This window comes from Neopsephotus bourkii, unplaced genomic scaffold (genome assembly GCF_033783945.1).
Source record: "Neopsephotus bourkii isolate Nb327-2 ecotype Australia unplaced genomic scaffold, CSIRO-AGI_Nbou_v1 NB_1655, whole genome shotgun sequence".
Taxonomy (NCBI): Eukaryota; Metazoa; Chordata; class Aves; order Psittaciformes; family Psittacidae; genus Neopsephotus; species Neopsephotus bourkii.
This window is the reverse complement of record NW_026902129.1, coordinates 1,237,764-1,258,928: the sequence shown is the minus strand read 5'-3', so window position 1 is coordinate 1,258,928 and position 21,165 is coordinate 1,237,764. Positions and strand designations below refer to the sequence as shown.

Here is a 21,165-nt window from a genome sequence, read left to right as displayed (position 1 = left end):
TAAATCCTACTTACGGAATCCTTTCCATTTTGAAGGTTAGCAGAGTTTTGGTTCATTCACTGCTCCACTGAACTGACATAAAATGTTGTTACTTATGAAGGCAAACATTACCATTTTTTCTAATGGAAGCAGTTTGTTTCATATATCTTCCCCTCTGAGTTAAGATTTGCAAGAATTCCTAAGACTATTGTTTCTTCTTGTCAAAATACATCAGCCACTTGTCTCCAAAACCTGAGTGTCGTGAACAACACGCTGCAGCATTGATTGCTGATACGTTATTGGCCAGTGATTGCTGAAGGGTGACATTAATGTAACCCGGTAGCACTTTAACCCTTCGAAGATCAATACAGTCTGCTGGCAATATAGTAGAATAACAGCCCATATAATTTTGTCTGTATTACAGCTTCATATAAATATTAGGGCATCTTTCTGCCCTCCTAAAATTGCATTTCTGTTACCAGTGCAAATAACTGGCTTTTCAAAGACTGTCAGAAGCAAAAGTGCAGGGAAAAAAAGCAGCCTAGTCTCTAAGCGCAATATAATGCACCCTTTCCATTCTCAGTAAGTTTCTGACAATACCTTGAAGTTATTATCTCTTTTTTAAAGGTATTGATAATATTGATCTTAGCATGTGATAGCCAAAGAAGTGTGAGAATATTAACAATATTCCAATTGTAGGCACAGCATTTGCCAGTCTAATATTTCCTACAGCATAATTTTAAGATCCAACATCCAGGAGTGTTTGGATCATGAAAGAATATATGTGCATGTGTATGGGTATGGGTATAAGCATGCACGTATTGGATGGAAAGAGTTTATGTTGAGTGGAGTGAGATGGGCAGGGAACAGCAAATTTACTTTGCATTTTTCCAGGTTTTATAATATTGTTTTTTTAATTGCTAAGAAAAAGGTTAAGGAAGTTTCGGAACGTGTTCCAAATATCAGAAACAAGAAAAGAATTCACAATCATGCACAGGGACCCAGAAGTGCTCCTAGGCCAATGAGGTATTTTTGCTTAAAAAGTTTTTTCAAATCAAGGACTTGCAGATAGACAATATTAACACTGAAACGTTGCCTCTGGGATGAGGCAGGACTGCTTAAAATGGTGCTTTTAACATCTGCTCTGCATTTCACTTAGAAATGTAATTGAAATGCACCATTTGTGCTGAAATCTCATCTGCTTCTTACTCATGAAAGAAAATACACTGAACTAATACACTGAGCTGCCTTTTGGTCAGCTGAGAATTTGCTGCGGTCTCATCCCTCAGGACGATTCTATGGAAAATCCAGGCAATGTTGTGAAGGCCATAATCAACATCCATATTATCACAAGCAATCCAAAATACAACTGGTAAATGAGGGGGGAAGGTGGGGGGAGTAGAGGAGATTGCCTTGGCTGCCTCCAGGAAAGCAGACACACTGTAGGCAAATACTGCTCTCAAAGTGTGATTATCTGCTGCCTCTCTTTCTTACCACAATTAACCTACACTTCCAGGAAATGCCAATCTACTCTGTAAAACATGAAACCATTCCTGCAGCTAATGCCTCTGACTAAGTCCTGGCATTACTGTTAACCTGAATAATAAGAGTCCCCTCTGCTACCTCTGGAGCAGCCCTTACCTCTGTGTGGAGCGGGAGGCCTTTTCCCTCAGCTAAATCTAACTGGTCCTATAGAGACTGCATAGCTGGTCCCTGGACACCATTCCAGATTCAGATTCACTACTCATCCTTTGGGCCTTCCACCAGCCATCTGCCAAAGGTGTCAGCCCAATACTGTCTTTAGTCACTGTGAGGACTTGTCTCCCTACCCCCTTCCAAGCATCCCCTTGCTCTGCAGCTCAGAAGGTGATTTAGCTCTCCTGTCAGCAGCCCCAAAGTTGAGGGAGTGAGGTAGCCCCTAATCTGCCACAGGGCAGGCTGGGGTGGAGAGCAGGGTGCAAAGGGGAACTCAGCTGGCCAGGTTCATTCTAACGCTGCCAACTTGAGGAAAACTGCTGAAGGACAGAATGACAAATACTGCTTCCAAACCAGCTGTGCTGCATCTCTAGCAGAGACCTTCTGGTCTCCTTTAAAACTTATTTATCCATGCCTTTTCCACAGCATACCCGAGAGGAAAATGGTTATGGAACCACAGCAATATATGGCAGCTAAGCCTTCCTATATGTCACTACAGCACTCAGCACAAAGGTCTCGGTTGGCATTGTTGTACCTAAACTGATTGAGAGGGGGGCTATGATCAAGTCTTACACACGGAGGAGGCTCCGTTGCACTTAATCAGGGAGAGTGTAAATTCAAAGGCGTACAAAGCCTGTGTTGTGAGCGATGCACTGGATCTCTGGCATCCAGGAAAAGTGGCGGTCTGCAGGGACACTGAATGCTTTCTCCCTTTCTGCTTCTTTCTCTGATCAAAACTGCAGTACACTTTCCCTGTTTAATTGAAGCACTAAAAAATTCAAGTGGGACTTTTGAACAATGCGCTTGAATTTACCTTTCAGCTACAAAGCTATGAACTTTTGGAAACAGTATTACTGCATATAATACTTTCTCTGTTCTTCTTGAATATGTATTTCCTAGGTGAGAAAAGCAAGGTTTAGAGTTATGCAGCAAAGCAAAACCAAATAACTTAGCTGTTAAAACGTGCTAAAATACACATAATGCTCACTATTTATGGCTCGTCGCTTCAAAAACCAGAAGCCTTGTGATCAAGAGCGACCATGGTTTTACTACAGCACCTTCCCGCATTTGCTCACACGCCATAGCAGAGCTCGCAGCAGATTCAGTGAATCGAGAGATCCTGCTTCTTACAGCGTTGGTACACTAGGGGGACTATTTTTCCTCTTTTCTGGAGTGACGGATGCACGGCACTGTCGGAGCAAGCTGTTGTACCTCACACTGCAGGTCCGTTACTCACCGGCGCTGAACAGGTTAAACACGCGAGGCTCGGTCTTGGGCTCTTTGAAGATAAACAAGCCTAATTCTAAGCTGTCAATGGCTCTTCCTCCCTCTCTCCCTCTCTCTATCCGTCTCTGCCACCCAGACACTATATTGCATTTTGCATCTTGATTTTCATGGAGTGGGTTTTCCGTATGAGCAAAATTCTGCTCTCATTGATGCTAATTCCCAAAGAATTATTTTGTATTAAGAGGCACTAATGAATTACCGTCTCTTTCTGTGCAAGTCCACTCTGGTCAATCATTTTTGCTTTTCAAAGGCAATTTTGCTTCTTAAAAAAAAAACCAAACCTGCTGCTTCTAACTCCTGATGCTCCAGATTTTATTAGAGCTTAACTTCTGGGTCCCTTCCACTCCCCCAGAGCTCCACTTCCCAAAAACTGAGCTACCAGGAGGACATACTCAAGGACTGCACTTCCTTCCCTGCGCAAGCACTTGGCTGCATCACAAAAAGGAAATTTGGGAAAAGGATGATTCTGTGCCTAAATTGCTGGAACAAGGCATAAGCATAATCTACATTTGACGCCTTCCTGTGCAGCCAGTAGAACAGCTCCCTTTCCCACAGCACTATCCTGCACTGGCTGAAGAAGGTTTCTGCAAAAGAACTTTCTTTCTCTTTGTTATTTTCAAGAGAAGAGGCTTCCTTTCGTGCCCTGCATCTTTGGGAAGATGGGAATGCATCCTCTCCCTTTCCTGCTACATCTAACCAACTAGTTTGGTTGAAAACTTCTTTATGTGTCTCAGGGAGGACAATGTTCAATAGGTCTTTCAGGTTTCTGATCAAACTAGAATTTATATCAGATGGAGGGCACCACCTAAAAAATGGGACTGTGGTTCCTCACGTCTAGACAGTGAAGAGACAGCATCATCCTCCTCCTCTGCTCTTATGTGAAGTGATGGGAGGTGATTACAGCACTGATGTTGGTACCTAGTTAGATGACAAGCTAATGTCACACCTCTCCCAGGTGAAATGGAGGAAAAACATGCAAAGATGCAAGATGGATTATCAAGAAAAGGTGATATTGACTGGGTAAGGTTTAAGAATATCCTTCCCAGATGCATTACTGCCTACAGCAGCTTTAATAAAACCATATTCCTTATGTCTCATGGTTTCTTCTGTAGTATCTGGCACAATGGGCTGTTTAAGCCATCTCCTTACTGAATACAGCATGGACAATAATGGAGAGTTACATCGTGTGAAGAACAGACTATATTTGGGCTCACTAACATCATTCAAGCACGTAGTCAAAAAGTATGAAGGAACAAAAAGATGATTCTTACAGTGAACTGTCTTTTTCCAAAATTATTCCAAAATCATTGGCAGGATTTAGAATGCAGCATTGACAAAGGCACACAAAGTCTCCAAAAATCAAAAACTAAAGTGTAGTTTTCTGATCACTGAATAATAGGAATTTATTCATGAGTCACAACATTAACTGTATAACTCTTCAGAGCAGTAATGCTCTTACCACCCCAACAGCGAAAAGCAGGCAGTCTCACAGTGTGTGTGATGACGATTAACTTCTTGTTCACTGATGTGTTTGCTTTCTTTTATTTGAGCTGTAAATGGCTACTAAAGCTGCTACTTCCACTTCAGCACAACCCAGTGTAGTGTTGGCATCACTGGAGACAAAAAAAAGTGAATGCGGATGCGGATGTGGCAGGAGGGATGGGTAGTGGCAGTGAAAGTACACACATCCTACATGCTACATATCCCTTAGATCCTCAGCTCCTAAGTAGATGCTTCCCTCCCATGAAGAAAAAAAAAGAAGCCTGAGTAAAATGATGTATCCATATATCTGTGGTACTCTTGCTCCAAGCTCTTTGGATGATGTTTGAATATTTCATGTGTCAAACAAAGGTATGCTATATACAGAGAGCTACTTCCTGGCATTACATTAGGACATCTTGCAGTGAGAAATGTTTGATCTTCTGATAGTCAGTTCACATCGTTTGGTTACACACTTTATATCCTGCTGTGTATTGCACAGGATCAGGAATGAAAACGTGATGGGTTAAGCTACTGAAAGAGCTGCCATGTATTAATTGTTCTGGGTTTGTTTCATCTACCGGTAAACTGTGTTAATTGCTTATGCATATGGGAAAGTCATTAAGTGATGGTAATTGTGATAAATGCAGTTAACAGCAAAACCTACCATACAATCATAAGTTTGTCCAGTATTTTCTTGCTTTTAGCTGTTTATGACTCTTCTCAAGCCCTTGAAGTTTGGATGCCTGCTAAGGATCAGGTTGTGCTACAGTTTGGCTATACACACACTAGAAGCTTACAGAGTGAGGCAGGGTGTGTTCATGGAGGGCAATCCCCTGATGGGTTGCTCAGCATTTTGACACCCTCTGGCTTACAGAGGGCCTGAACTGCACCACTTGTCAGGGCTCCTCTGGTCTATTCTGGCTGCTCATGCACAACAAAGGTGACCCCTTGTGTCCTACAGTTGGGGGAGGAAGGCTTTTTTTCCCCATGGAGGTCCAAATTTTCCCATGTTTTTTTCGCCTTCCTCTGTAGCAGTGAGTGCAGCCCCTTGACAGGGCTTCTTTGGGCTATTGGGGCCCAACGGCTGCTGTTCCTGCTCCATGCAGGTGGCCCTTCGTGTCCCCCTCTATGGGAAGGAATCTTTCTAGACTCCCAGGGTACCCTGTGGGGGTTGCTCCTGGTCCTCTGTACCACTGAGCACAGCCCCTTGTCAGGGCTCCCCTTTGGGATCGGTTCTTGCTGCTGCTCTCGCATCTCCAGGCAGCACTTGTGCCCTGGCTCCTTCTACCTCCATTGTCCAGTGCAAGATTGGAGCGGGAGCGAGCTCTGCTCTTTCCTTGCCTCCATTCCCCAGGGGTTCTGGCTTGTGCAGAGCAGCCTGTGCTTGGAAGGGCTCCAGCCTTCCTGCCCATCAGCAGCTGCCACTTCCCAGCTCTACCTGCATGCAACACCAGCACAGGGCAGGCACAAGAGCACTTTCCATGCATTCCTGGCAAGGAAACGCAGCAGCCGAGCAGCGTTGGAAGTCAATAGCGTGCTTGTCATCAGTCAGTGTCACAGTCTGGGAAATAGCCCACAGTACCACACATGCTCTTTTGTGTATGGTTGGTCCTGATCCTCATCCGTCATGTTCTTACTCTTCAGGAGACAGGGGCTGCTTGGCCTGTCTTCCTGCTTCTGCTTTCTGTAGCTGTGATTTGCCTTTGCCAGGCTGCAAGGGATGGTTTTTCCAGCTGAAGAATGCATCAGGGAAGGAAAATGGTGGAAGGAGAAAATGGCAGAAGGAAAAGGACAAAAGAAGAAAAGGGCAGAAGATGGAAAAGGCAGAAGGAAAAGGGCAGAAGAGCCATTCTGATCCTGTTTCACAGAATGTGTTCCATGTCTGTGACCCAGCTTGATCACAGCTACTCAGGCTGCTTTATTGGTATATGTTTGGCTTTTAATTACCCTGTCAACTAGAGTTAGAAGTATTAATGTGGAAGTGCAATGATACAGATTGCTCACGGGTTCTGTTCTCCACTTGTTTGCATTCATCAGTCTTGAAAGAGGAGGACTTTACACATTGCCTTGACATGGATGCTAATAAGCCTACAATGAGAGATTCGCTGCATCAGATAAATAGGTGCCAGCAGCCATGAAGGGTACAAGCTGAGATAATGGCACAAAGCAGTACAGAAGTGAAAAGGTGGACACGGCAGGCTCATGGCTAAGGCAGAGCAGTCCATTATTTTTCAAGGATGAATGGATTTAGCCAGTGAACAGCATTTAAGAAGAGAGGACTAATGACAAAAACAGCCACATGGGAAGAAAATGGAGCATAGCAAAAGTGTATTATATCAACATATGCTCTATGCAGGTACTGAAGTAATTTAAAACCGCGCACTAAGTAAATGGAAGTAATTTCCAGATGAATCCTGAACTAAGATAAATCAGATTTACTGATTCAAATTTACCATAATCAGTACCAGTTCCCTTGCAGACCAAGGCAGCAGATCAGTTTAAAAGCACAGATTCTCTGAGCTAAGGTTTATTGTAAAGTATATGAAGCTACGTATTCTCCTGAGAACATGAAGAACCAGACTAAGACCCATGTTCATACACAAAGCATTTTGGAGCGAACATTTTAGATTCAAATTATCTGCATTAAGTTGGACAGAGCATAAAAATGAGAACTGTTATTAATATTGTATGCAACTGGATAAATCAACTTGCATCAAATGTACATGGTTTTGTGCAGGCCAGTCATTGCTCAGTGCTTTCAGCAGCTTTAGTGGAGCAAATGCCTATGGTGTCCCTGAGTCTTTAAACTACATTGGTTTTCGAGGTAAAGTAAAACATGCATAAAGTCAATGCACTTCTAGAGTATTTCGTTGTGTGACTTGTAGAAGGCATATCATGCTGTGATTTTAATGAGTTCTATCTTCACGTGTTCTTACTCCTGGAAGACCTTTATGGCCTTGCTCTGTAAACTTATTCCCGCAAGCAGTTTTGTACACAAAATGGAACTATTTCTGAGAAATTGTGTTCTAAGATCTCAGTGGATATATTTTGGTGGAGGTAAAAAAGTGTGAGTTGATGCTGCCAGCCACATCAATAATAAAATGGAGAGAATCCTAAGATTCAGAGTTGCTCTCATTATTTTTGATTTCAGTTTATAGACCACGATTTTTCAGATTGGACAACAAATACAGTACTCTTAGTTTTCAGTTTCTTCTGCCAATTTTAATTCACAATGCTTCAGTACTTGGACTGAATTTATACCATGGAATTACTATTACATAAAATCATTAGGTTTTATAATCACTGTAAAAAATGCATTCATTCCCTTTTCAAAAGTTTGGGACTAAACTATCTCTCAGCAGTCCCTTAAAGAAGGACTGTTATTTCCCTAATGGCCCATCATATCAGTACCAGTTCCCTCAGAGATCAAGGGCAGCAGATCAGTTTAAGAGCATAGATTCTCTGAGCTAAGGTTAACAGCCCTCTGTGTTTATTTCAGGAAGACCTTCTTGATTGCTAGAGGTGCTTCTCTGGGCCATGGTAAAAATGCTATAAACCTTCAGAGGGAAAGCCATCTGGGACAATTGCAGACTCTGGCCAAATACATATTAAGCTAGTACTTACATATGCAACAACTTGAGCCTAAGACTAGATTTTACAACTTCAGAGTTGAAACTGTACAGACTGACTTATTAAAATTCCCTGCAGATTGGTTTTTGGATGTTTTTTTCCTGTTCTCCTTCCTCTTCTCTCATCAGAAATACCTAACATAGCATCTTCCCTAGTTTCTGCACATCTGGACATTCTGGACATCTTGGAGAGCTGGAAAAAGAGGAAACAAGCTCCAGCCACCAAGAATCTCTGTGGACAGGATAAAGTGCTCTGCATCTAGACATATGCAACCAGCCATGATCAGTATCAATACCCTATTTCACAATAATCAAAGAACACAGAGGCATTAGATGTTGTGATGGGTACCAGGTTGATGGGAGCTGGGAAACTGTGATGGGCCTTCTCTGTTTCCCCCACAGACTCCCAGCTCCAGTAAATCTCACACTGTCATAGGACAAGTACTCTTCCTTCTGAGAGAGCAGTTCATAAGGGAGCACCATCACAGGGTGGCATTAAAGGTCTGTATGGGGTCCACCCCAACTATTTAAAGATACAACTCCTTTTACCCAGTATAGTCATAAAATCAAAGAACCAGAGTGGTTTGGGTTGGAAGGGACCTTAAAGCTCATCCAGTTCCAACCCCCTGCCATGGGCAGGGACACCTTCCACTGGAGCAGGTTGCTCCAAGCCCCGTCCATCCTGGCCTTGAACACTGACAGGGATGGGGCAGCCACAGCTTCCTCTCTGTCTCTTGCTCTCTTTCAACTACTTTCCAAAGGTAATTGACTTTGTGGAAGAAACCATCTCTCCCTACCTTTACTCATGTAAACTTAAGGACCTCTTTACTGCTCAAAGCTCCTCCTTTCTGGGACTCACGGATCTTCTTTGCTCTCATATATACTGCAACTCTGCTATGCTCCAAGTTGATTTTTTTTCACCATAATGGGAAAGATGCATGTGGTAGGAAAATAGGATCATGTTCTTTCCTCTCTCTGAAATGTAAAACCCCTTCTGCTGAGGGTAAGGAGGTAGCCTGCACCATGGTAAAGGCCACAGCTCTGATGGACAGCACAGAAAGGGGCCTGTGTTTCAAAGCAAGCATAAAGCATATCCATCTGATTTGGCATACATTTTGAATCCAAATAGTTCCCTCGTATTGCAATATTACTCTTGTTTCATCTTCTGACTATTCTGAACATCTCACCCACCCCCATGTGCCTTTATTTCTGTTTTGCCCCAGTTCAATAAGCACCTGCTATCAAGACATCAAAGAAAACAATAGCAACTGAATAATGTTAGCATTTGATGTTATAGAAATAAAATAAAATATCTGAAGCAGAATCAAGCCACAAGATAAATGTCTTCAGAGTCAGAAAAAAAAAGAATGTCATGGCTTTAACCTGTTTACATGAAAGTATTTTCTCTGGTGGGATAATCAAAGTTTCAAAGATCTTGTCCTATATAATATCAAATCCTATTACTATTCAGCAAGGGAAAAGCTATTCCCTTAAAATCAAGGTCCTCTTTAAGAGCTTCCAGCAGCAAAAACCTTGTATTGTGTGCACAAGCACACACAGAAGGCATCTCAAAGGGAAATGTTAGCCTCAAATTAATTTCTGTCAGATTTGATTGAAAAACTCACACATATCTGTCCATTGGAGGTTTGTGACCTGACTCTGCCTGACTGGGATTTGGTAATCAAATAGAGATTTCTACAACACATTTATCAGTTTCGCTGTAGTCAAGAAACACAGCTGTAAAAAGTGCGTAACAGCAGCAAAAGCAGAACAAGACAGCTTTGTTACATTATCACCGAGCAGCTTCATTTATTCATTAACTGAAGGAGTGCCTATAATTAGAAGAAATCCAAATACAAATCAACATTTAAAATGTTATGCTGATATTACTGTCCCATGTTTGAACCCAGTTGTATTGTTACAGCGTAATGCACTTGAATGGATTTTTCCTACAAAGCCAAGGTCAGATCCTTAATTTCTTGTACACTTGTTGTTGCCGGTGACTATTGAAGCTACTCTAAAAATAGGCAAGACCTCGATCCTTCCTTGTGTGGCGAGTCCTGAAAAACTCTATCATTAATCCTTCACTCAAATTGTCAACCAACTGCTCGACTTTCCCTTATTTCCTCTGAATTTCCTACTTCCAGAACTTCAACGTTTAATAACAAAATAAGTGAAAAAATAAATCCCCTGAGAAAAGGTTCATTTTTTCAACAACATTAATAAATAGGAGGTACCTGAATATAAAGGCAGCAGTTGCAGAGGTATAAATGCATTGCCACTTAGCTGACATGACACTAGACCCAACCAAACCCTTTGCTGTGCTGAAGCCCCACGCAGAACTGTAGAAGCACAGTACTTTTTGACACAATAAACCCATACAGAATCCCCATCTGCTGTCAGCCTTTCAAAACAAGAATCTCAAATTGTATGGTCATTTATATCAGGGCTGCACACCATTTTGAACTTTGGCCTCATTATATCACTTACTTCATTATGAGACACAACTTCTGAGGCACAACTTCTAATCCAAATTGCTCACTATTTAAAGAAATGGTGGACAAAAGGAAAGACATTCACCCAAATTAAACTGACTGAGGCAGCTGTGAGAATATCCCATTAGTTGGATCTATCTTCAGGAACTTTATTTAGTTTATATCGTACCATATCTCATTTAAACTTTCTTTAAATGAAGGAGTTTGGGGAAAAAAGGCAAGTGGGGAATAAGAAACTGAGGGGAGGGGGAAGAAAAAATTAAACAGAAATGGGTAGAATGGAGGATAAGAAGCAAGAAGGCAAAGAAAGGGGACATGGACAGCTGAACAATCGAGGGAGTGGGATTTGGACAGGAAGAAAAGGGGCAACAGCAGTAATTGGCAATAGAAGGTGAAAGGCTGAGAATGTCCAGGTTTAAGAAATAATATTACGATGATCATCTCAAGAAGATTCACTGGATTCCCAGAGCTTCTGCGTAGTGGGAAGCAAGTCTGCTAGGTCTTATGTATTTGTAGATCCAGCCTGGACAAGAGGATCAGCAGGGAACGAAAAGGTCTCACTCTAAAAACTGAATAATAGATATTTGGGACAGGAATGGAGATAATTTCCCTTATATTTGTCCCTTAAAATAATACTCCAATCTTTTGGGGACTGATGAGGAGAAAACAGGGTCATTTACAGTCTGGTAACCCTGACTAAGTACAACAGAAACATCACCTCCCTAGTATCCCTGCCTCCTTAATGTAGATCTCTATAAAAATGGCATGTTAAAACCTAGTAAAATTAGCTATTTCTTTCCCCTACTTTTATACGATTTTCTCAGTCTATCAAAGGAGGTGAATGAAGGGGAAAACATCATCACAGAGGCACTTTTACACTGAATGAAACCAGAACAAATGTGCAAGAACTGAGGCAGCAGAACTGCGAGCAAACATCCAAGACTGTAGGTGCTCAGGGCTTGCTGACAGTTTTGGGTTTAATTCCCTGCTGCCTCAGTTCATGGGTATTCATTTACTCTGAGGCATTGTACAATGCCACCATTTTGATTTGTTGTAACATTTTCCATTGTACATTCCTCTTTTATCTTCTTTATCTACCACCCAGATAACAGTGTATTTTTAACAGGCATCTCCATTAGGGTGTTGACTAAGTGGCTCCCAAGTCCTCTGTCACAAGTCACTGAAACGACAAGATAGGTAAAGTAGTTATTTATGTTTTCTACTGCCTTGGTAGCTGACACTATTCCCAACTATTTTTGGCGAAGGAGGAAAAGAGGGAGTATAAAAATAAGAGAACAGGATCACATCAGAATCTATCTGCAGTCAATTGCAGACACTTTCCAGTCACCAGAAATTATTGTGGTGCACAAACGTAGTTTCCTGGCTACGATACCTTCACAGCTCATCACATTCTTTACAACATACTGAAGTTGCAATGCCTTTGGGATAAATGATTTTTGAGGAATTATGGTGGACACAACTGAGTACCAATATACATTGATGCTTTCATGGAGTAAGGTCTCTTAAGGACCAGATGCCAGAGGTATGAGTTACAGCAGAAACTAGGCCAACCAAGACAAGAAGGGATAGAATAGGAGAAGGGAAGATCAAACCCATGTATAATGGGGACAACTTGAACATAGAGCGGTTGGTCACTGTTTCTTACAAGAGCTCAAGAAAAACTAGAGGCATGATCAAATAACATAGTTCAAACACACAGAGTTACTTTCAACAAATAGGATGCAACTACATTATGGAACTCACTACCACCAGATTTCATGAAAGCCAGAGGTACAAGATAATGGGTATGGAACACAGTGGTCTGATTGCAAAGCATAACCAAATTCTTCATTGTAGGAAGTCAGCAGGATCACTTTATATGTACCTGGTTTTTATACTATTTTGCTAAACACTTAGGAGCAACCACTGCTGAAAACACCAGTGGTATCAACTAGTATGGCATTTCCTATGTTCTTCAGGAAGGCAGAATGATGGCCCACAGACAAATGGAATTGCTAAGCCTTGCAATCGTTGATTTTCCTTAAAATTCCAGTTCCAGGAGACTTTACTGCATGGGAATCTCACATTACATCTAAAAAATTTCTAATACTGGTAGGAGAAATAATGGTAGATAAAGCTTAAAAAATATGACCTCATTGTGCTATATGGCCTGAAAAACAATGAGATAAAATATATGATTATACGCACATTTCATTTCTGCAGTTGAAGCTAGTCTTGTAGTCCTGGCTTATGATTTCAGAACACTTTGGGGACATGCAGTCTTATTCGTGCTTCAGACTTGTCAGAACTATTCTGTTAGGCAGAACATTATCAAAAAAAGAAAAAAAAAACCCAAACCCACAAAAATACAACATATTTCCAGCAACTGGTTCTATAAAATATTGCAGGGTTGTTTTTCACAACTTCAAGTGAGCTCTGTCAAATACACTGAGAGCTCACAACTTCTCTGAAAGTCTGCTCTAGGAGCCCTTCAAGAAGAGCCTTGTGTATAACCATCCTCACTTCTACGGCGTACCTTGAATACCAACAATCTTATAACAGGCCAAGAAACACATAGATGTATTCAGGGTTTGAGCAGAAGCACAGAACTGTTCATTTAGAACGGGTGATGGTCTGGTGGACTCACCAGCAGGATGAGGGGCAGGGAGAGGAACTCTGCCCTTCTTTCTTTAACAGGATCTGTAAGCTGTGTTGACAGCACTGCTAATATTAGTCGTCTGAAAGATGTGCTGCTAATGACCCACAATGATTTTCAAACACTGCAGCTTTGTAAGTCTCCTGGAGGAGAAATAAACCCTGTTCTCCTTCAGAAAAAAATGGTAAAGGAAAAAGAAAAAAGGTAAACGGTAAAGGAGGTAAGTTTGGGGTTTTTTTTTTGTGTATGTGATTTAAAGCTTTAGAAAACGAAGATGGCACTGACATCACTTAAGCAACAACAAGCTGCATCCCACCTTCTAACTATTTTATGGGCAATTTTTAAAAACATTTGATATTACAGTAAATAAAGGAGCCTGCACAGATGGTCTTTTCTAACATTTCTCTTCCAATACTACCCCCAGAGAAGGGTTAAAAGAAATGGCAGCTATGGAGCCTAGTTATTGTCCAAGACACCTGAACTGAAAGGTGGTATTTGTGATCACAGCCAGTGTTGAAGCAGTTAAAAGCGTTTAATCTAATCATGCCAGTTGCTTGGGAAAGATTTCACTAATACAAAAGCACAACAGAATGAGGACAGTAAGATAATATATCTCTTGACTTTATACAGCTGCCTCAACTGCAGTATTTAAACATTAGCAGAAAGTAACAATTCAAAACCCAAAAACATTACTGAAACTAAAATTGCAAAAGTCTTAGAGTGAAAACATCAGGACTTTGGTTTTCTAATTCTTACCAACATTACTGAAATATATTAACTTTCAATTGCAGGATTTTAACTTTCCTGAGTGTAAAATCTATTTTAATTTGTTCATTTGTTTGTACCATTTTTCTGACTTTTCAGTGGGCTGGGTTTTTTTCCATGATATTTAAGTGACAAGTTTCTCTGCTTGCAAGATACAGTAATTATTTTTATCAAGAAAAGAGGTAAATGGCAGAAGAAAAAATTAAATACTCTCTTTCCACAGGCAGAACAACTATCTCATATAATTGCTTCTTGTCTCTGTAACAGTTTAACAGCAAGATTCAAAACTATTTGAAGTTTTTTTCACATTCTGGAATCTGGCTAGAGTTTGCAGAAAACACATTATCAGCCCTGCACCAGTTCTGCACTTAGTACAGAGTATACCGAGGGAAAAAAAGATTCTAAAATGGATGTCTGAACATAAACTGGAAATGGTTTGAAAGTTCCTATTGTTACTTCAGAGCACGACTCATGTTCTTTTCTGTCCTGTGGACAATACCCATTTTTTAGCTCTAAGAGAATCTTAGTTTTAGTGACTACCCAGCCTGCTTCCATAACATAATAGTGTTTCATTTTGTCACTTCTCATTCTCAGAATCAGAATTTTGGCTTTTCTGCTTCTGCCCCTGTGCTTGTTTAGCACCTACAAACTACAGCATCAATGACACCTTGCAATAAAAGTGTGTTTACAGATACAGAGGCTTAAGACCTTCCCTTGTTTCAAACATAGCCTTTAAGTCTCACTGCAGTGCAGATTCAGAGGTCTTGGAACACAGAATCAGCTAGGTTGGAAAAGACCTTTTAATATCATCAAGTCCAGCTGTTAACCCAGCACTGCCAAGTCCACCTCTAAGCCATGTCCCTAAGCACCACATCTACAGGTCTTCTGAATGCTTCCAGAGATGGTGAGTCAACCGCTTCCCTGGGCTGCCTGTTCCAATGCTAGAACCTTCTACCTGGTACTGGGGTACTAAAGCTTATTTTTCATATTTTTTACAGATTTTGAGTGCATAACCATGTAAACATCTAGACAGATACAGCCTAAAGCTGAAGTCAGTAGGAGTTCAGCATATCACAGTAGCTCAGATGGATGGGCTCAGTTAGCCAGCCACCACACCAGTGTAATCTTTTCACTCAGATGTGACCTCCTTACTCCTATGTTTCATGAAGCTTGCTGGGTAACAATCAGGGAAAGTATATGGGTCTCCTGCTCTTCTGAAAAAGAGAGGAAGCATTTCCCTGGCTTATGGGAACAATTTCCCCCCAAAAGTCCTTTTGCTTCTTGAGCAGTGTGGTAAGGGCTTATGCTCCTGCAAGGCACACTTTATTCAACATATGATACCACCAGCTCACCTGCTGACAAAACCCAGCAGAGCTGGCTTCTTGTAGAGCATAACAGATGGAGCACAGACTGCCCCCTCCAGTTGCCAGGGCTACGCTCTGGTTTTGTTGAGACTGAAATGCAAAATAGAGTCTTCAGTCTAAAAATCTATCTATAAATTGCTGGGACCTGTGTGTAAAGAGTCCTGTAGAAATGTCTCTAGATTAATAACAGTGTTATTTTTAATTCAGCTGCCATTAGCCACCATCTGTTGTTATAATTCATCCGCACTGCAATGTTACTCTAATGAGCATTGCTGCAGAGCTGTTCCTTCTCTCCAGTCTAAACCAACAAAGGGCCAGTGATACAGCACTAGAAAAAGTATTTCAAACAAATTAGCAAATGAGGCATCCATTTTCCAAGTGGCCTTCTGTAAACTACGGCACTTCAATGCATGGACACTTAAAAACGGAGAAGAGAATGCAATTTTTAAAATTAATACTCAAAAGCCACCTCATCCCACTGCATTGGGAATTTCTGAGTGGGAGAAGAGCGGAAGGGAGTAACACAAAGGTAGACATTTAATGCATAATTTAATTGTGTTCAGGGTTTGTTTCACTTAGGCTAAAAACCTAACAAGTTAATATGTTATTCAGAGTGGAACTGGATAGGAGTTATTTCTATTGACTTCAATGGACTTGAGATCAGACCCAAAGAGAAGACTCATCCTGCTAGACTCACTTGACTAATGAGAAGAAAAAAAAACAGGATACTACAGCACTATATAGAAACAGGGCAGAAATTCTGGCCCTTGATCAGCAGAAGCACAAACCTTCCTAGACTTCCACATCCGACCTTCTCTATCCTCAGGCATAAACATCTGGATTGTGTTACTCTGGAGCACAGTTATTCCTGCACTTATCAGACCTTGGCTGGAAGCTGGTGGAAGGGCAGGGTCCAAAGTACCAGAAGCAGCTCAGTGCTCAGGAGGGAAGAAGGCAGACTGAACGCTCCAGAAAACTAGGATGCAGGAAGAGGTTTCTGCTTTCAGCCCTCAGTGAGGCAAAAACAAATGCCTTTGGAAGCTCTACTAACCTGTGGATTTGTCTATGTTTTCTGTGTGTGTTTAAATCAGAACACAAAGCCTGTAAGACACAGTTTTTCTTGGGCTGGTGAGCTCCCCCATTCTCTCTCCTCAGCCTCCTTGAAGAAAATACACAATTTTCATCTGAGAAAAAAATATACTGATGTAGAGCTTTTTAGAGTAGCTATTCCATAATACGTTTGGTTGGGGGGGTGGTCAGAAAATACCTGTTTAGAAAAGCTGTAGGGATGTCTTCCTCTGAGGCCCAGCTCTGTGAGGTGCCAATGTCCCTTAACTGCTCAGCGTGTTGGAAGGAGGCTCTTCATATGCATCTGCATTGCTCAGTTTCTGTTTAATGTACCTCCAAGACACAGAAACAACCTATAATTCCTGAGAGGCTGAAACAACAGAAGCTTCCTGTGGTCCTGTATTAATGCTTCTGAGGGAAAAGCTGCAGGTGGATGCTCACTCATTGCAGATTCTCATTCTCCAGCATGTGTCTGTATCAGTTATCCTATACACCTCTGTCGGCTGGAGATTTCCTGCTATTGAACTTGACCTTGGAAGGTACTTTGCTCATTGTTTTGCTTGGAAGAAAGGTCTTAGAAGAAAACATAGATGCTAATCTCAGTAAGCTTGTATCTTTGGTATTCATTCACTAGCAGACATGATTTTGTGCTTTAGAAGAAAACTTTCAAAGGATAGTACTTGTGTTTATTACACACTGTTATGATCAGTTTGATAATATATGTAGTACTCTTTATGGGACAAGAAATGGAGCAAGTCGGATGCAGCAGGAAAACAGGAAAAAAAGCTAAGCTGTGTGCCAATAATTATGACTGTGGATATAACGTTAGCCCATCTGGCTAACATAACCATGTGGTTGCAACAGATGCACTACAAATGCAAGGATAAGCAGTATAAAAAACAGGGCTTGGTAGGGTAGTGCTGCCCTGGGAGACTTCACCTTCATAACACTAAAGGGTCTTTCATTTGCATTTCCTGAGCCATGCTCATGACAAGATCAAAAACTTGGGTTTTGAGCCATTAACCGTGATGTACCCAATTTGTTTTGTCAATAGTGAATGTGGCCTGCGACACAGAAAGCACGGTAAGGATGACAGAATTATCATTTTTTTGGTAAATTTAAGGAGCATGAGGTCCACTACTGTATGATATCTATATGAATTGTTTTCTCATCTATTTACTTGCCAGGGAGAACCTATTCCACTACAGATTTTTATATATATATATATATATATATTTAGGAAACAAGATCTGTCACTACTAGTTTTCCTTTGCTCAGTATGATATGTGCTCAACACACCATGAACAGGAACGATATTGTGCATTTTGCTAACGAAGCTATTCTGCCCCTGACATTAACATTAGAGATACTTTCTTCCTCCCTGATGATTTATTCAAGCTCTAAAAAACTAAGTAACCTTAAGGACCTGTAGAGTGAAAAATGAATCCACTGGGTATATTATTACCTTTTGTTCTGATGCAACATCAGTTGAAATTGATGGGAATGTTTCTAGTACTTTTAACAGCATTAGATCGTGTTCTTAAACATAAGTAAAAGTGCAAAATCCTACATACAAACAACCCTTAAACAAGAATTTGAAGTAGAGAGGGTTGGCTCCTAGTCTGAACAGCCTCAACCTGTAGAAGAGTTTGGATATAAAGTTGGAATGTCACGTTCTTCCCTGCAGTGCCAGCGACTTCCCCCTGCATTTCTGTCAGCTCAGATCTCACAAAAAGAAATGTGTCCTTGTATCATTTATGTGTGTATCTTAAAGCAAGACTATTCACTTTGGAACTCATAATAATAAAGTAAAAAAGGAAAGGAAAGAAAAGAAGGAAAGGAGAAAGAAAAAAGAAAAAAGAAAAAAGAAAAAAGAAAAAAGAAAAAAGAAAAAAGAAAAAAGAAAAAAGAAAAAAGAAAAAAGAAAAAAAGAGAAGAGAGGAGAAGAGAAGAGAAGAGAAGAGAAGAGAAGAGAAGAGAAGAGAAGAGAAGAGAAGAGAAGAGAAGAGAAGAGAAGAGAAGAGAAGAGAAGAGAAGAGAAGAGAAGAGAAGAGAAAAAAATACAACCCACCCCCCCTATTTACAAGGCAGATACACCAGGAAAGGACATCTAGGATAAAGTCCGGTCTCATCACATACTACTATATCATGTATTCCCACTTATATGTTCAACTTTATTCTACTACAGTCACTTTTCTGGACTGAGCTTGATTAGTAATTAAAAGTGAATCCAGGGCAGTTAAGGATATAACTCTAATTGAAGTGTTTATGAGTGAGGAGTGAAGTGGGCTTCTATCTACTTTTACATGAGTTACCAGGTTTGTGATACAGGCTCAATTAAAATTGTGCACCCAAACTGATGTAGGATTGAGTGTAACTTGTAAGAGGATTGAGAGGCAGGGGAAAAGTGCACAGAGAACTTTGATAACATGGGAGAGGGATGAGAGAGAATTTTACAAGCATACTGGAATTGAGTCCAATAATCAGGCAATAGTTGTCCAAGTTTCTCCAAGTAAGATAGGTGACAGACGTAGAAAAGAAAGTGATCATGATTTGCCATTTATTATAAAATCTTGCTTTCAGCTTGGTAATCAAGCATAAAAGCAACAGATATTTTATTGTAGGGCTTTTCAATAGCATCAGCAGTTTCAAACACAGTTTTCATCACGCTGTTCTGGCCAGAGCTCAAGAAATAATAAAATATCTAAAGCTCTATTTTGATGTATGGTCCACATCTGGTTAGGGGTATACATTCAAACCCATTGACTAGTGTTAGATCTGGAAGGAGGGCTCCAAAAGAAATAGTGTTGGGGTAAATCCAACAGTTCTCAAACAGTCAAAATTGTGATGGAAATCAACTGGAGCTTTGTACTCCTGGAAGTGTAAGCTGTAAGTTTGCGATGGAAAATAATGACCTGGCAGGAGAAGAGGAAAGGGCTCTGGGGAATGATTAGCTGCCATCATGAGGTTTAGATGTAAATAACTTCTTAGACTCTTTGCATATTTTCTATTCTAAAAGTAGGAAAAAAAATTTTAATGTTAAATTACTATCACAGTAAGTTTTATAAAAATAAATGTAAGTGCTTCCAGTAATCACCAGGATTCTGCGGTGGTCAAGAAAGATACATAAATGTCCTTATGTTATTAATCCCATTAAACAGATACCTGAGCTGAAGTAGAAAGAAGCTAAGTGGTGTATACAAGATGCAGGGAATCTGTGGCATAGTTAGAACAGAATGTGTATTTCCTGAATCTTTGACTTTAACTAGTGTGTGGATATTGCTGCTTTGCCAACAGCTAATTCTTTCCGCTCCCAATTATATATATACACACACATACATCCCAAGAACGTGATACAGTACAGAAAAATGTGCCGAAGACAAGTAATGCCCCATCACGGTTAATAACCTTTGAAAGCTTTAATGTGAACAATAGCATGTGTCTGTTCTGCAGATTTTTCATTAAAGTACACAGACCAATCTGGAGGAAAAAAAAAAATGAAGAAGAGATTTGAGGAAGTAATAACCCAGAGGTTAAAAAAATATTGATTAGGAAAAAAATATTTTCTTCATAAAGATAATATTTCTCTTTTAGCAAAAAGAAGCTGCTTAGTCTCCAGAAACAGAAAACAAAGTACGTTCTGAAGTCAGCCATTTCATTTGTTGTGAGCTTTGTTGAATAATGAGCAAAACTGTCATTCATCTTACAACCTTCTCTCACCTTACCTATCACAGGGAAGGATTTAAAATTCTTCTGGAAAGTCTGTGCCACTTCATTTATTATAGTAAAGAAAAATTAAACACCAACTTTTAAATACTTTTAGTGTTGTTGTTTTCTTCAATCTAGCTACCTGCCCTCTGGTGCCTAATAGCTTCTTAGAAGATACAACCTGGCAAATTTAGTATGGATTACCACAGACTGCATTTACTTCTAATGAGACATAGTTTCTCCTGATCTTTTTCATCTATCTTCAGAGAAGAAAGATAAAGAAAAAAAGCTTGTTTCTGTCAGAGTTCGTTCTTTGGTGTCAGGGAAACATGCTGCGTTTTTTCCTTCTCTATCTTCTACGTTTTCACCTTGATCTTGTAAAATATTACAAATAATCCAAATGCATATATTGCACTGCTGTTTTGCAAATTCAAACTGAAGAGTCAAATAGCCAAAGATAATGATAATGATTACTTGAGAATGTATTTTTCCATCTTTGAGTAATGCATTGGGTGGTACCTTTCCAAATTTCAGGAGACTGGTGGGTGACTTGCAGACTAAGGCAAATGCAAATTGAGAGAGCTGAATCAAGGGCCTTCTGAGGACTTCAAAGGGCTTTGGATCGAGACTCAAGTTCTTAGGACTTTTCATCTCTAGATATCAAAATACTTCACAACAATCAGTACATTTCATTACTTCTGTTTCATTGATGGGGAAACTGAGGTATAGAACAGTGAAAGAATTCTCCCCTATCATTTCTTGAGTCTGTGGCACATCACAGGATAGCAGTCAGCTCCCGTGACTTTCCCTATCTTCCATCTCCATCGAGTCGTCTCACAGAAACTGCCTTAGGAAATAATTGTTAGGTTTTTTACTCCAGTAATTTTGCCCTCTTCTGACTAAACTCTGAAGTAACATGCTATGTATCACTTGACATAGGAGATCTGTACACTGATCCTTCAGGACTAGTGCTAGATGTATTAGTAAACCTCCAAAATCCCTGTGTGCTGTGCCTGCTACCACCTACTCTAATCATG

General features: G+C 40.4%; 1 protein-coding gene across 1 annotated transcript in view; it reads left to right on the top strand.

Annotated features, from left to right (window-relative positions):
* The window catches only part of VPS41 (VPS41 subunit of HOPS complex), a 137,724-nt gene that overhangs the window by 9,037 nt on the left and 107,522 nt on the right, over positions 1-21,165 (top strand). The window lies entirely within an intron of this gene.